Source organism: Aptenodytes patagonicus, chromosome Z (genome assembly GCF_965638725.1).
Source record: "Aptenodytes patagonicus chromosome Z, bAptPat1.pri.cur, whole genome shotgun sequence".
In the NCBI taxonomy this organism is placed as follows: Eukaryota; Metazoa; Chordata; class Aves; order Sphenisciformes; family Spheniscidae; genus Aptenodytes; species Aptenodytes patagonicus.
The window spans coordinates 74,772,018-74,789,086 of record NC_134982.1 but is presented as its reverse complement, the minus strand read 5'-3'; the positions used below and the strand labels follow the sequence as shown (position 1 = coordinate 74,789,086).

The 17,069-nt window shown below is 41.2% G+C and overlaps 1 long non-coding RNA gene across 1 annotated transcript in view; it reads right to left on the bottom strand.

Moving 5' to 3' along the window:
• Window positions 1-17,069, bottom strand: part of LOC143172554 (uncharacterized) — a 198,801-nt gene that overhangs the window by 80,166 nt on the left and 101,566 nt on the right. The window lies entirely within an intron of this gene.

The window sequence follows — 17,069 nt, the reverse complement described above, 5'->3', positions numbered from 1 at the left end:
ATGCAAGTTTACTTGGAATGTCCCTAAAAGAAGCAGCAGGAGTAAGGCTCAATGTTGTGAGCCAAGACCCATGGAGGTAGAGAAGGAAGATTAGGGGATAAGAAAAAATGAAAGCAGAGGAAAGGGAAGAGCTCACAATTTCCAGTTTTAATACAGTTAATTGGGAATGCTTAAAAATGGCTCAGGTAACCTGCTGAATGCTTCTCTGCTGCCTGGCAGAAGAATGGAGATGGCCAGCGGCATAAGGGACTTCAGGAACATGACACTTGCTGAAAACAGTCCTCACATCTACCTGCATCTTCTCAGACTGCCCCTGTAGTGGAAAATTAAGCAGAAGTATCCTGTAGTCTAAGTCCAAACAGGTGAGGGGGTACCTGAGAGTGTATTCTCCTTTCCTTCTTGCAGGATTGTCCTGGAAGACAATCTTGCCTCTGGGCATGCAGATATATGGGCTCTCCCCTCTCATGAGATGGTTCTCTCTTCTCTTTCTTCACTTTTGTTTCCATTTATGCAGTAGCCCTGTAACTTCAATGATTTTTATGCTGGTTATTCATATGGATTGCTGACATGTTTCTTGCTCTGAGGTTAGTTTTCTCTTAGTCCTTGCAATAGTATGCCATGGGGCCAATTCAGTGTAAACAAAGCACTCTGGGGTTTTTTTAGAAGGGAGGGTTAAGGACCAGGACAAAAATATTTGTGCTATTAAAAGCATTTCCAGGGATGTTAGAATATTTTTTAGCATAAAAGAAAAAATACCTGCTACCCCTTGCTGCTTATAAAACAAAAAAAAAAAACAAAACCTCACAGAAATTCCTCATTAAACAATACTGAAGTTAGCACTTAAGATTGCTTCATCCAAGCCACCTCTCTTCTCTGTCCTGGAGCAGATATTGCCAAATTTACCCATTTTCTTCTTTGATTACATTTAGCTTAGGCAAATGACATCTTATTGTGCCAGCAGTGCTGCTTTTTCATGCAATATCATTGGAAAATATTGACTGGTGAAGGTAATACTTTGGCCAGTAATGGTGAGATGAATTGTTTAACATCAGGATGGAAAAATATTCCTTTTCTCTCTGCAAATATATTGCAAGGTGAGAAGTGCTTCATGCCTCCTCCACAAAGAATTAGTCAGCTCTAGCACCAGGTCATGAGGCAGAAAACTAAAAAGTTACTTTAATTAAAATGTTTTAATATATAGGACTATTAAATAATAATCTCAACCTACTGATAAATTAAGCATGTTAAATTATGAAGTGCAAACTTAAATCTTCCCTGTTGTCAGCAATTGCCTTCAATATTGCCATCTTGCTATCCAGAGAGCTAATTTATGCATTAGTGCTGAGAATAAAACCTTTTTCTGTCAGGTAGAATCAAGAGGATCAACATTGTGTACAGTTTTGGTATTACAGCTTCATTTTCCTTTGTACCATTTCTACATTTTATTTTATTTTATTGTAGGAATGGTTGCTGGAGGCATAGATTTTGATTAATAACATAACTCAGCTAAGCATTCTCTTTGAAAAGAATTAACTATCTAGGCAGGGTACAACAAAGCATATTTCAACAAGAATATTTTACAAGGCAGATTACAAAGAGGACCATAATTACAGATTCTGAGCAGTGGTTTTCAGGATTTCCTCTAGGTAGGGAGAAATCTGTTGGGAAAGTTGTTGCAGCATATATTTATGAACTGATAAGCCTCCTCCTCTAGAAGAATAGTAAATCACCCTTAAACTCAGTTCATAGACCATGTAGCATATATCTCAGGCCACAAATGTAAAAATACTTTGCAATATAAAGGTCTCTCCGGACTTGGTTTTTCTTTCTATATACAAATGATTTCTACTAGCATGAGTGAGGTACTATCTCAGATTTACATAAAATCTATTTGGGGTGGGTTTTTTTATTATTTTTATTTGGTATTAGCATAAAACAATTAGGGCTGTGTGTTCAGTACCAGTAACTGTAAAATAAAATATAATCAATAATAAACCAGAAGTTACAGAAGAGGTACATTTACACACTTTTTAAGTCCAGACATGAGATTGTGGACCGTAACTTACTGCTTCATATGTCAAGACATGCTTCCTTTCCCAGTGTTGAATAGCTAGTTGACAAGGTGAATCTTATCTCATGCTGTTCTTATATTATTACAAAGCATATTCTTAGTAATAAATATATTAGAATAGATAGCAAAAAGATTTTGCAATTTCACACAATAGAAAATTTTCTACTTCGAAAATCAGCTTTATTAAAAGTAAAGAGCACAGTTAAACCTGGGACACCCTGTTCCCTTAATGGGACATTCTTCCCTTCACACATTGCATGGAAATGCCCATCAGACTATAACTAAAGGGTTATAACTTCTCCAAACCAGTTGAAGACTGGGTGCAATTCAACAATATGGTGAAGCATATAAATAATGTAAGAAGGTTTAAACCCAAGCCTGCAAAATATGGAGAAATTCTTAAAAATAAAACAATAGTTTCCCTGAATCAGACCTGTTTTCACAGAGCCTTAATTAAGGCTTTATTTGGAGGAAAAGATCAATAAGAAGGGTGCAGAGAATTTACTAACCTCTTCTCCTTACAGATGGAACTGAAAGAATGGTTAAACTGACTAAGAACAGTGCATGAACTGTTGTGGTTTAACCCGAGAGGCAGCTACACACCACACAGCTGTTTGTTCACTCCCCACCCCACCCAATGGGATGGGGGAGAGAATCAGGAAAAAAAAAGTAAAATTTGTGGGTTGGGATTAATACAGTTTAATAGGACAGAAAAGGAAGGGAAAATAATAATAACAAAAGTAAAAGAATATACAAAATGAGTGATGCACAATGCAATTGCTCACCACCTGCCAACCGATGCCCAGCCAGCCCCCGAGCAGTGGTCGCTGCCCCCCAGCTAAGTCCCCTCAGTTCATATACTGAGCATGACGTCACATGGCATGGAATACCCCTTTGGCCAGTTTGGGTCAGCTGTCCTGGCTGTCCCCCCTCCCAGCTTCTTGTGCACCTCCAGCCTTCTCAGTCGGTAGAGCATGGGAAGCTGAAAAGTCCTTGACTGGTGTAAGCACTACGTAGCAACAACTAAAACATCAGTGTGTTATCATAGAATCATAGAATCATAGAGGTTGGAAAAGACCTCTAAGATCGAGTCCAACTGTCAACCCAACACCACCATGCCCACTAAACCATGTCCTTAAGCACCTCATCTACACGTCTTTTAAATACCTCCAGGGATAGTGACTCAACGACTTCCCTGGGCAGCCTGTTCCAATGTTTAACCACTCTTTCAGTGAAGAAATTTTTCCTCATGTCCAATCTAAACCTCCCCTGGCACAACTTGAGGCCATTGTCAACATTATTCTCATCCTAAAACCAAAAGACAGCACTGTACCAGCTGCTAGGAAGGAAATTAACTCTATCCCAGCCAAAACTAGGACAGTATCTACCCCTTAATCTATACCATCTACGTCATGCCCCCGTCCCACACTTTCCAATACGTTCTCATTAATCACCACCACTTTCTCTGTCTTTTGATACACACACACAGATATCATTCCCTTACTCTATCGGCCATCCCTATAAAATGTTTGCTGGGTTCATTTAGTCCATGACTTTGGGCTCATCTGTCATGACAGTCCTTCAGGGCAGGAGAGGTGGTGTGTGGTGTGGGATTGTTGCATGCTGAAGCCAGTTCTGGTTCCATTATCGCTGTGCTTGTCCAGTTCTGTCATCGCTGTACCTTGCTCGGTTTCATCACAGTTAATTCTTGATTAATCTAGGTGATTCTTACTGTAATGCTGTTGATATGGCATATAGCCACCATAGAAGTGATGATATACAGTATTATATAGCAACTAACATCATAGAATTTAATTCATTGGCTAGTCTCACCCAAAATCAAATCCCCTTGAGGTACACATTGGGCTTCCCCATCCGCCCGCATCACCCACCAAGTGCACCCAGGTCCTTGAGCAAAAGCAATCCCACGGATGGGTTTGCCTTTGCCCGAGGCAGGAAGAACCCAGACTGTCTTCCCCAACATATCTTTTGTGTGCACTACAGCGACTTTATCCCCTTCTACGGTACATAAAAGTTCTGACTGGGCAGGGCCAGCTCGATTGGCACATCCCCTCGTGTTGACTAACCAGGTGGATTTGCTAAATGTGTGTCCCAATGTCTGAACGTCCCGCCACCCATTGCTCTCAGTGTAGTCTTTAACAGCCCATTGTATCGTTCGATTTTCCCAGAGGCTGGTGCATGATAGGGGATGTGATACACCCACTCAGTGCCGTGCTCCTTGGTCCTGGTGTCTATGAGGTTGTTTTGGAAATGAGTCCCGTTGTCTGACTCAATTCTTTCTGGGGTGCCATGTCGCCATAGGACTTGCTTTTCAAGGCCCAGGATAGTGTTCCGGGCAGTGGCACGGGGCACGGGATATGTTTCCAGCCATCTGGTGGTTGCTTCCACCATTGTAAGCACGTGGCGCTTGCCTTGTTGGGTTTGTGGGGGTGTGATATCATCAGCGTGCCAGGCCTCCCCATATTTATACTTCAGCCATCGTCCTCCATACCAGAGGGGCTTTAACCACTTGGCTTGCTTGATCACAGCGCATGTTTCACACTGACGGATAACCTGTGCAGTAGTGCCCCTGGTCAAGTCCACCCCTCGATCACGAGCCCATCTGTATGTTGCACCTCTTCCTTGATGGCCTGAGGTGTCATGGGCCCACCGAGCTAGAAATAATTCACCCTTACGTTGCCAGTCCAGATCCACCTGAGCCACTTCAATCTTAGCAGCCTGATCCACCTGCTGGTTGTCTTGATGTTCTTCAGTGGCCCGACTCTTGGACACGTGAGCGTCTACGTGACGGACTTTTACAACCAGGTTCTCTACCTGGGCAGCAATATCTTGCCACAATGCGGCAGCCCAGATGGGTTTGCCTCTGCGCTGCCAGTTGCTCTGCTTCCATTGCTGCAACCACCCCCACAGGGCATTTGCCACCATCCATGAGTCAGTATAGAGATAGAGCACTGGCCACTTTTCTCGGTCAGCAATGTCTAAAGCCAGCTGGATGGCCTTTACTTCTGCAAATTGGCTCGATTCACCTTCTCCTTCAGCAGTTTCTGCCACTTGTCATACAGGACTCCATACAGCAGCTTTCCACCTCCGATGCTTTCCCACAAGGCAACAGGACCCATCAGTGAACAGGGCCTATTGCTTCTCATCTTCTGGTAGTTTATTACACAGTGGGGCCTCTTCAGCACACGCCACCTCCTCCTCTGGCGGTATTCTGAAATCTTTGCCTTCTGGCCAGTCCATGATCACTTCCAAGGTTCCTGGGCAACTGGGGTTTCCTATTCGAGCCCGTTGTGTGATCAGTGCAACCCACTTACTCCACGTAGCATCAGTTGCATGATGTGTACAGGGGACTCTCCCTTTGAACATCCAGCCCAGCACCGGCAGTCCGGGTGCCAGGAGGAGCTGTGCTTCAGTACCAAGCACTTCCAAAGCGGCTCAAACCCCTGCATATGCTGTCACTATCTCTTTTTCAGTTGGACTATAGCGGATCCTCTATATCCCCGACTCCAAAACCCTAGGGGTCGACCTCGAGTCTCCCCTGGTGCTTTCTGCCAGAGGCTCCAGGTAGGGCCGTTCTCCTCGGCTGCGGTGTACAGCACACTTTTTACATCTTGCCCTGCCCAGACTGGCCCCAGGGCTACTGCATGAACTATCTCCTCTTTAATTTGTTCAAAGGCTTGTCGTTGCTCAGGGCCCCATTTCAAATCGTTCTTCTTCTGGGTCACTTGATAGAGAGGGTTTATGATCAGACTGTAATTTGGAATACGCATTCTCCAAAACCCCACAATGCTTAAGAAAGCTTGTGTTTCCTTTTTGCTAGTTGGTGGAGACATGGCTGTTACTTTGTTGACCACATCCATTGGGATCTACGACGTCCATCTTGCCATTTTATTCCTAAAAAGTGGATCTCCTGTGCAGGTCCCTTGACCTTCCTTTGTTTTATGGCAAAACCGGCCTTCAGAAGGATTTGGACTATTTTCTTCCCTTTCTCAAAAACTTCTCCTGCTGTGTTGCCCCACACGATGATGTCATCAATGTATTGCGGGTGTTCCAGTGCAGTCTGGATCAGTCCACGGCAAATGGTGGGGCTGTGTTTCCACCCCTGGGGCAGTCAGTTCCAGCTGTACTGGACGCCCCTCCAAGTGAAAGCAAACGGTGGCCTGCACTCTCCTGCCAAAGAAATGGAGAAAAACGCATTAGCGATACCAATTGTGGCAAACCACTTGGCTGCCTTCGACTCCAGTTCGTATTGAAGTTCTAGCATGGCTGGCACAGCAGCACTCAGCGGTGGTGTGACTTTGTTCAGGCCACGATAGTCTACCGTTAGTCTCCACTATCCATTAGACTTTTGCACTGGCCATATGGGACTGTTAAAGGGTGAGCGAGTCTTGCTGATCACTCCTTGGCTCTCCAGTCAACGAATCAGCTTATGGATGGGAATCAGGGAGTCTCGGTTGGTGCAATATTGCCGCCGGTGCACTGTTGTGGTGGCAATCGGCACTTGTTCTTGGACCTTCAGCATCCCCACAATAGAATGGTCTTCTGAGAGGCTGGGCAAGGTGGACAGCTGTTTCATTTTCTCCATCTCCAAGGCAGCTACACCAAAAGCCCACCGGTACCCTTTTGGGTCCTTGAAATACCCTCCCTGTGCACGGAGCCTCTGCGCCAGTCACAATGGGGTGCTTTTGCCACTCGTTCCCAGCTAGGCCCACTTCAGCCTCCAATACAGTTAGCTGTTGGGATCCCCCCATCACACCAGAAATACAGATGGGTTCTGCCCCTTTGTAGCTTGATGGCATTAGGGTACACTGTGCACCGCTGTCCACGAGAGCCTTATACTCCTGTGGGCCTGATGGGCCAGGCCATTGAATGCACACAGTCCAGTAAACCCAGTTGTCCCTTTCCTCCACCTGGATGGAGGCAGGGCCCCTCCAGTCCTCATTATCGTATGCATCACTCAGTTCTTGTAAATACGAGTCAGAAGTCTCTTCATTAAGATCAGAAGTAAGATCAGCCCTTCTATTCTGTCTGGGGAACTGCCCACTGGAAACTGGAGCAGCAAGTTTCCTGGAAGAACCCCCTTTTGTGATTGTTTTTCCTTGCAACTCACGTACCCGTGCCTCCAGGGTCGAGGTAGATTTTCCATCCCAGTTCCTCATGTCCTCTCCACGGTCACATAGGTTAAAACCACAGGGTGGCCCATGGTGTATATCCCCTATATCCCCTCTCTTGAGCAGGAGAATGCTGACTTCTAATGGCTGAGATACTGGTCCATACAGGTGGGGAGTAGGACATAACCTCTTTGAGTTGCTGGATCTGCTGGGACAGTTTCTCCGCAGTCAAGACAAGGGAGGAAGAGACACTGTCTTCATATTGTCGGAGTTGGCCAGCCAATTCATCCACCGTTTGTTCCTCTCCGTCTTTCCAGGTCAGTATAGCCAATGAGTTGGCACGTGACACTGGTGCGCTCCGTACCAACTTCTGCCACATGGGTCATGTGCACCTGACTTCATCTGGATCTTTGGATAACTGCCCGCTGTCCAGGTCATCATAAATCACCTCCAGCACGGCTAATTCCCTCAGCTCCTGCATACCTCTCTCCATGGTGGTCCACTTGCCTGGGTGACATATAACGTCTTCCTTGAAGGGATACCTTTCCTTCACGCCTGACAGAGGCTGAGGTGACCTGTGCCCCTTTTCCAGTTGCTTTGTCAATGCCCCCTTCCCTAGAAAGGGATCCCAGTTGTCTGGTTTCCCTACCCTCCAACTCCAGGCTGCTGGCCCCATTATCCCAGCATTGGAGCAACCAGGTGACCCCATGCTCACCTGGACGATGACTGAGATCTTTTTGCATATCTCGCAGCTCGCTCAGGGATCGGGATCGGGTGGTTACCATCTCATTTATGGGTTCTGCCTCTTCCTGCTCCTGTTCTTGTGACAGCCCTGGTTCATCTTCATCCCTTACTAAAGGAGTTGATTTTCTTGTGTATATCTTCTTGTGTATAGGGGTGACTGATACCAGCACGGGTTGGTTCTCTGGTTCAGCTGCACTGCCTGTCACCAGGGTTTGAATAATTGAAGTACCTATCATGGGGGCTGGAGTAGTTGCAGTGCTTGTTGCCGAGGTTTGAGTAGCTGCAGGGCCTGTCGATGAGGTTTGAGTAGCCGCAATGCCTGTCACCAGGGCTGGAGTAGCCACAGTGCCTGTTGTGGGTGTTGGAGTAGCCACAGTGCCTGTCACCAGGGCTGGAGTAGCCACAGTGCCTGTCACTGGGATTGATCTCTGGCTGGTATTCTTAAATAATTGTTTAACCTTAAACAAGATCATGACCTGAACCACATTCAGGAGACATAACAATAGGACCATGCTGGTTTGAACACCCCAAGCATACTCAAAATTCTCAAGAGCTGTTGTAACTCGCCTGAAGGAGAAAGGGAAGGTGAAGGAGCATGGGAAAGCGTCCCCCCCATCTCCCCCATAGATTGGTTCCCCGAGGAGAAAATGTAAAAGGTGTAATTATTAACAGTTTCTGAAAAGTGACTGCTGCGGCACAGAGATGACGGCAATGTCGAGTACAAATGCAGAAGTAAAAATACAAAAATTAGTCTCACGACCAAAAATTTTATCACATCATAAACCAGTAGTGTTACACAGTGCGGCAAAAAGGTATCCTTGATCCAGCTCCCAGAGGTGATAGACAGCACAACAGGGAACACATACAGCAAGTAAGGTTTTACATAACACAACTTTGAGAGCAAGCACGACAACTTTGAGAGCAAATTAGTCAACATTGTGACCAGCGACTACTAAACCAATATGATGAGCGCTTATAACAAATTTGCCTTAAGATGCTCTGGTCAGATCTGTCGTTATCTCAACCCTTCGAGCCCCACGTTGGGCGCCAAAATGACTGTTGTGGTTTAAGCCAGCAGGCAGCTCAACACATAGCTGTTTGCTCACTCCCCACCCTGCCCAATGGGATGGTGGAGAGAATTGAAAAAAAAAGGTAAAATTTGTGGGTTGAGATAAAGACAGTTTAATAGGACAGAAAAAGAAGGGAAAATAATAATAATAATAATAATAATAATAATAATAATATACAAAATAAGTGAGGCACAATGCAATTGGTCACCACCTGCCAACCGATGCCCAGCCAGCTCCCGAGCAGCAGTTGCCACCCACCAGCTAACTCCACCCAGTTTATACACTGAGCATGACATCACATGGTATGGAATATCCCTTTGGCCAGTTTGGGTCAGCTGTCCTGGCTGTGCCCATTCCCAGCTTCTCACTGGCAGGACATGAGAAGCTGAAAAGTCCTTGTCTAATGTAAGCACTGCTTAGCAACAACAAAAACATCAGCAATGTTATGTTATATAATATAATATAATTATTATATATTATATAATATAATAATGCTGTGTTATCAGCGTTATTCTCATCCTAAATTCAAACCACAGCACTATATCACATACTAGGAGGAAAATTAGCTCTATCCCAGCCAAAATCAGGACAGTGAACTGAAAATCTCAGTGGGGTTTTAACATAAAGATTCTGGTCTCTATATTTCTGGTCTGTTAATGCTTGAGGTTACGTTCTCCACTGTTCTGTGGTAAAAGTATCAGGAGATCTAGCTCATTGTCCTATCATGTGAACGTCACAAAATCTCCCCCCAAAAAGGGGCACTAGTTGTACAAAGAGGCCAAGAATTGATACGGGTAATACTTAATAACAAAATATCTGTATGGTGTCCCCAAACTAAAAATCTTTTATGGTGGGAAGAGAATCATACAGTTCTTATGACATCAGGGAACAGAATGCTGACATGTCTTTTTTGGTAAGTTACACCTTCAGCACAAGTTGGACAGTGGTCATTGTGGTTCTGGATGTATTTTCTAAGCAGAGAAGAATGGATAAATGTTGTTAAATAATTTAAGCATAATTTGTCATTTGCTTGCTTCTAAGATGTTCAGATTTAAGATGTTTATGATAGGACTAGTACACAGCTAAATGCCCGTGAATATGCAGGAGTAACCACATACTGAAGGTATACTACATGCTGTTTAACTTCAGACTTTTCTCTCTCCTGTTCTCACTACCTTTGTAACGTTTTTACCAGTCTAGTCTTCATTCTCTTTTGAGCTGTATTCTATTTTACTTCCCCTTGCTACAACCCTTGCCCTACTTTCTGAGCTCCCATGCTCTCCCTGTCTTTCATGACTCCTCCACCCACCCACTCCTACTGTTTGCAAAGCATCTCAAAAACACCTTTTCATCCCTTTACTAAATTAGCAGATCAGAGAGCAACCTGTCCCCCACTGATTTTATTACACTTTCTCTGCCAAAAAGATGACTCAAAGACAGCTAGAGAAAACTAATATGAAGAAACAAACCTGAAAAAATGAAGAATCTGAGAAATCAGGAGATTCCTCAGTTCTACTTTTAAAGCATCTGAAAATATGAAAAAAGCCCTAGAAATGTATATTAAAACAAAGGATCAGAGAACAGCTAACATAAATTGGCTTAGTGTCTCTGATCACATTGAAACTGATAATATATACTAGCTGAGAAACTGAACAGTCCTAGATATATCTTCTGCATATACTATGCAGAAGAATAATATCCTAATACAAGTGTCTTGTAGCTGCTATATTGAAATAACACACTGCCGTGAATGGGACATGCATCTTTACTCCAGAGCTAGATCAAATAGCACTTAGTTTACCAATCTGGGAATAAAAGGAGACCTTGAACATGAAGGGAGGTATCTGATTCTAGGCCTGCGAAACTGCCCCCTGTGAAACTGATTTTGAAGACATACATTCATATAGTTAGTACAGTAATAGTCAAGTAGACTTATCTGCTCTTTTCAGCTAAGGAAAGTAGACACGATAGCTCCAGTAACCTTCACTCACTTTACAGTAACCTGTAAAGGTTGAGTCACCTTTACACTTCATCACAACTGATGGTACAGTTGTACTGGTACAATTCTAGATTACTCAAAAGAATCACAGTAACATTTGGTTCTGGGAAAACCCTTTACACTAAACAGAACCTTTTCCCAGCCAGAACAACACAAAGGAGCCAAGGTATAAATAAAAACCTGTCTCAGCACAGCACTTTCTAAGACCGTTTCCTTCCCTGTGCAAAAGCTATTTATGAAACAGTGCCTGTATCTGTGGGAAGACAGCTACTTCAATCCTTCTATTTTCTCAGTGTAGAAGTGTGGAATAAACAGACAAGAATTCATCTTGATCATACTGCTGCTGGAGTAATGTCATATAACTTTTTTGTATGTCAAAATACCATAGTTATATTTTAAGATGAAACCTTCTAGTTTCTTCCAGGAATGTTTAATATTAGATTGAAATGTTGGTCATGAAAATAAATAATATGCTATATTTAATTATAGTGTTTGCTGATACAGTTTCCCTTGATCACATTTTCTCTCTCGTTCCAATTAGCATGCTTAAAAACACATTGACAGCAAAAAAGCTAATGACTATAAATCACTGTTACAGCTGCAAATGAATTCCTTATTACATGACAGGTGTTTTAGAAATGCCAAAAGAAGAGCAAGGTCAGGAAAAAAAGTTAACACTTATTCATACAGGCAGGAACTGAAAAGATAAGTGACAGAAATTAGATGGTATTTTGAAGTAGCTAGAAATAAGGTCATTGATGATACTTTCCAGATGTTTCATGACTTAGTGACAACAGTGCTTTTAAGATTAGTACTTTTTCAGTAATTAATTTTTTTTGGGGTGTGGGATAGTTCTTTAATTAAATTACTCTGCATTTTCTTTAAACAGTAATTGTCCAGATTTATCTCTGATGCAATTCCTTTGACTTCTGGCAGACTATAACACACATGAATTATTGCTTTGATAGTTGTACCTATGACATTAGGACAGTACTCTACTATTCTGCTCTTTGAAATGAAGAAATTACATCCATAAAGTCTTTCTTGGTTTCCTTTAAGTAAAACAACAAAGAAGTACAGCTTTAAACTAAAATAACCACACTGGTAACTTTTAAAGTTATACATGAGTTACTATAAGCTGTCTTTGGAAAAGAAGACAGTAAGAACCAGACTAAAACAGAAATAAGAGGGACCCTCAAAAGTTTGCAGTTCAGTTTTCAGCTCAACTTCAGACTTCCCAAAGGATTATAGCCAGTGTGTAAACAGATTTTCAAATATCTATATCCAAAATTTAAGATTTTCAGTAGCTGATCAACTGTTCCCATTTTAGCAGCTACAGTGTGTAAAATCTTACTGTCTAAGAGCATGTGGTCTTCTCAAAGCTGAACTACTTTTCTTCACTTTAAGTCCCTTGATAATCTCCCAAGTCTGAATCTCTTAGTTACTTCTTTGTCCTTTACCAAAACAAAGTCAATTCTTTAATTTTGTTATATTTCTTCTACCTAGCCCTTTCTCTTTATAATTCTTTTCCTTTTTACTATTATTTCACTTCTAAATTAAAAGTTTTTATAGCACAACTGTTCATACTATGAACTGAATGTTTCATTTCGTAGGTGTTTTGGTTTTGTCTGGTTGGGAGTGTTGCATGCTCATGAAGTTAACTGCAACCATCTTCTTTTCTAAAAGACACTTAAAAAATATGCAGGATACCTTTGTATCCTGAAGAGGAAATCTGTGCTATTAGGGTTCCCAACTTAGTGAAAAAAAAATTTTACAGAAAAGTTTATTGACCTTCAAGTCCTTGCCATAACTTTTTCCACAATATTTTTTTGTTCCACGTTCACATGGTCAGATCTATCTGGATGTGAACATTTCAACTCTTTTTCTTTAAGGGGAGAAACCTAGCTTCTCGATCATTTAGCAGACTACGCTGTCTTCCTCTCAAAGGTTGCTCAAGCTTTGTAAAACACTTTTCTCACTACAAACATCCGTAACAAACACAAACTATTGTTGATTTAAACTTAAAAGCTCTTCCGTGCATGTGGCCAATAATCTATCACCTTGCACTATCAATGCTTTGACTCTTACTATTAAGTGTTGCACTTAAATTGTAGTGTGCTGAGAACCAATAAATAACAGTTCACATTACATGCAATTTGTTGTGTTTAGTACACTGTATGTACTTTGGGCAAAATTCTGCCTCAGTGAACAGAATAAAACCAACAGAGCTATGAAAATGGTGACACAATTCAAACACCCATCTTTGTCACATTATTACTCCTGCTTCATTCCTGAAGCAAGTACAAAAACTTCAATACAGGCTCTATTACACCACCATGGGCAATGGGGATTATAAATAGTAATATAAATAAATTACAAAAGAAAAACACGTGTCTATCTTTACCTAAACCTGTCTCAACTTCTGTTCACAACATGCTGAATGCCACCAGCCTCTCTGACAGTTTCCAGAGGAGACTTATCTGCCTGCTCTTCACTTTTTTTTTTTTCCTTTTTATTCTTTTGTAAACACACATATTAGCTGTGAAAATGTATAACATCATGGTCTGCTTCTTTATTGCCTGCTCTTCTAAAAGTAGCACTGAACAAAAACCAACCAGGTAAGCTTCTCCTCTTATCCTAATGTTTGAAAAAATCAGTACTGAAAAGCATTTTTGCAGATTGGTTGGGACCACACACCAATTCCTGATATTCCCCTACTTGTTTGGGGTACCTGTACATGAAGTCCTTACTTAATACCAATTTGTCACAGTCAAGTTAACAAATGTTAAACACTATCCTGTCTTAAGTCTAACACAAGTTTCAATCTCGTGAAGTAAAGGATTCCTTTCTTAACTATAAATTCGGAAATGCTTCTGAAAGGAATGAGAAACAATCAGAACAGTTATGTTTTAGGAAATGTTTTTTCTTAGCTGATCCATGATTTCAGACAATTTGTATGCTGATAGCTGAGATCTCCATTTCAGTGCAACTTAGCCTTGGGAGCTTCCCAACTCTGTTTCTCATACTCAGGATGAAAGCTGTTCCCTCTGTTTCATGTTTCTTTCCCCCCTCCCCCAGTTCTCTTCCTTGCTCCTTGTTCCAAAGGGAAGACAAAGAGATCTTAACCAAATACAGCTATTACAACTTCTGTTTCCTTCCCCTCAGTAGTTTTTGCAGTTCAGTCTCTCCCAAACACCTTTTAATAAAAGGAAACCTACTGAGCTCATGGGTTTGCCGCTCCTAAGTGTGTATGAAACATTTATTACTTACTTGGTGGAATGACATCACTTCACATGTATTTTAAGGAAATCCAGAATAACTAGTTCACCAGAAAGAGACCATACACAACATCAATAAATACAGATGACAGACTTAGCATTACAGTGCTCTACTCCCTAGTTCTAGACACTCCTGCCACCAGAGAAACTACTCCAAATTGGAAGCTTAAAAAAAGCTCATTACTCTCAAAGCATTTACTCCTCAGTTAGATCCAACTGGCACCTGTTGGTAACCAGGAATTTGTAATTTATTCTCATTAATGAGGGTATGCAGTTGTTTAAAGGAAATGTTTGCCTTTACAAATTTCTAAAACATCTACTGGAAGCACATTTATCTATCCAATATCTGTCCCTTGTTCAGAATCACCAAGATTTTAATATTCTGATGTGTGCAACAAGAAATAGGAATAGAATACACATTTCATGTCAGTTTAGTCAAAATTTCATAACTAATTGCTTGAAGTGGTTAGTGAAATTAAGCAAAATAGTTGCTAAGACTTTCCTCCTACTTCTTGGGAACAATGCTACCCATAGAATCACAAATCCTCAAATTATCAGAATAATTTTGAAAGCAAGGAGCCTTTGGAGGTCATCTAGTTCAACTCTCTTCTCAAAACAGGTCTAATCAGATCAAGCTGCTCAAGACCATGCCCAATTTATTCTTGAACACCTCCAAGCACAGAAATCTCATAATCTCTCCAGACAATCTGCTTTAGGATCTCATCACCCTCATGGGAAAAAAAAACAAACCAAACAAACAAAAATCTTCTTATAGCTAATGGGAATCAAAGCAGAAAGCCAACTATGTCAAGATTGCGATACTATTGTTGGTATTCACCAATACACTCATTTCATCTAACTGCAGAAGACACAAAGTTTTCAGAAGACTAAAACAAATCAAGATTAAAATATTTAAAACTGGCTTCAAAATAATTCTGAAAGGTACATTCTAGAGGTACCTTAAAGTGATGTATGCTGGTAAATATATATGCAAAATTATCTCTTCTGCATAACAAAATTACAAGTGTTTCCTCCTTCTCTAAAGATATAATCTAGATGTATTTTCACTTTCTGGAGAGTAAGAAGCTTCAAGGAGGACTGAACAGTTAGCAGTTCAAACACATTGAAGGGAAAACACCCTATTTTTGTGCTGTCTGAAACATGACTAAGTAGTGGTGATGTTAAGGCAAGCAAATCGCAAGTCCCAGGGCAAGTCTAAACTCTGGATCAAAAAGCACTCCCAAACCTGCAGAAACAGACCAAGGCAAATGCATCCAAGCAAAAAATAGCTTTTGCAGGAGCCCACAGTAGACCATCTTCCATTATGTGCAAGAACTGAATACCCGCTAATTCCCAGAATTAACATCTTCCTCACAAATTTATAAGAAGGAGACAAATTGTAACTACCTGTATGTAGTGCAAGTGGGATTTTGGGGACCCAGCTAGAAAAGATTCAGGGTGCTTTGAAAATGAAAGTGACAGTAACTGGGTTTATAGAGACAGGAGGTGGGTTTGAGTCAGCATAGGTGTTACAATATTAGTGGACTTACCATTCAGCTTGGAGAGCTCAACAGTCCAAGCAAGTTCGTATCATATGAAAAGAAATATCCTTCCTGAGGGATAAAGCCATATTCCTGGTGTTTCTCTATTAACATTTTTGATATCTCTGCCACCTACCAGTGATCACAAGACAGAGTCAGTGAACTTCACTTTTTTTTGGGGGGGGGTGTCTCACTGCTTCATTATTATCTGATCTACTTTCAAACTCAGTGCAATGGTGAAACACTACTGATGAATTGTCAGTACTGATAGAATAGTCAAACTCGGAAAACTATTGTGTTTCCTTTAAATAAAGGATATAGATCATCCATTTATCAACAGAAGCCATATATATGTACAGATATATGTGAGTATACTTACACATACATATGAAAATGGAGATCAGATAAGACCAGTCTTGACAGAAGTCTACAACTCATTACATATTTCTTTGCTGATAAATTTGATATATTTATAAATCCGTTCTTAGGCCATAAGGCCTTATGCTGTGCCAGGTCTCCGATACCAGGGGTGGTTTATATTTTCAGGTTACAAATTTGAACATGTTACTCTATTAAATGCTGCAGCTGATCCAAATTCTTTTTGAATTTCTAAAACTACCTTACCACTTCCCAGCACTTTATTAGTCAAAGGTTCTGTGTGTCACTGATATTCTAGTGTATAAACAATAGCAGGGCTAGTTCCACTCTCTCTGGGGGCTCAGAGACTATTGTCCCTAAATGTTTCTAATTACTTTTCCTCCCAAAAGAGATAGCATTGCTAAAATTGCACTGACTTTCTTCTAGGGAGGAAAAAAAATCACAAATAGCTCTTTCATAAAAGGACAACTCACCTGAAGCAAACACTTCTCAGAATAAGGCTGGAATAAATAATTGTTTTAAAACACAATTTGAACCTCTAGAACAGTATTTTTAAAACTCATGAATGTGTTTTTCTAGATTAAAAAAAAAAAGGAAAAAAGCAGAAAATAACATTTTAAAAGCAGACCCTTCAGCTCATAAAATTCTTGACATTGCAACATCTAGTCCTGACAAGAGTGGGCAAAATTTGGGAGTATTGTGTACATAAAAGATTAGAAAATAATTTTCTGTGCTAACTGCATTGAAGGGGACTGAAAATACTTGGATCCATGACAAAACTGCATCTCAAAGAGATAATGAGATATTGAGTATTCGTGTTTTGTTAACACAGAAGGCAAAGTTTATGACATATAAC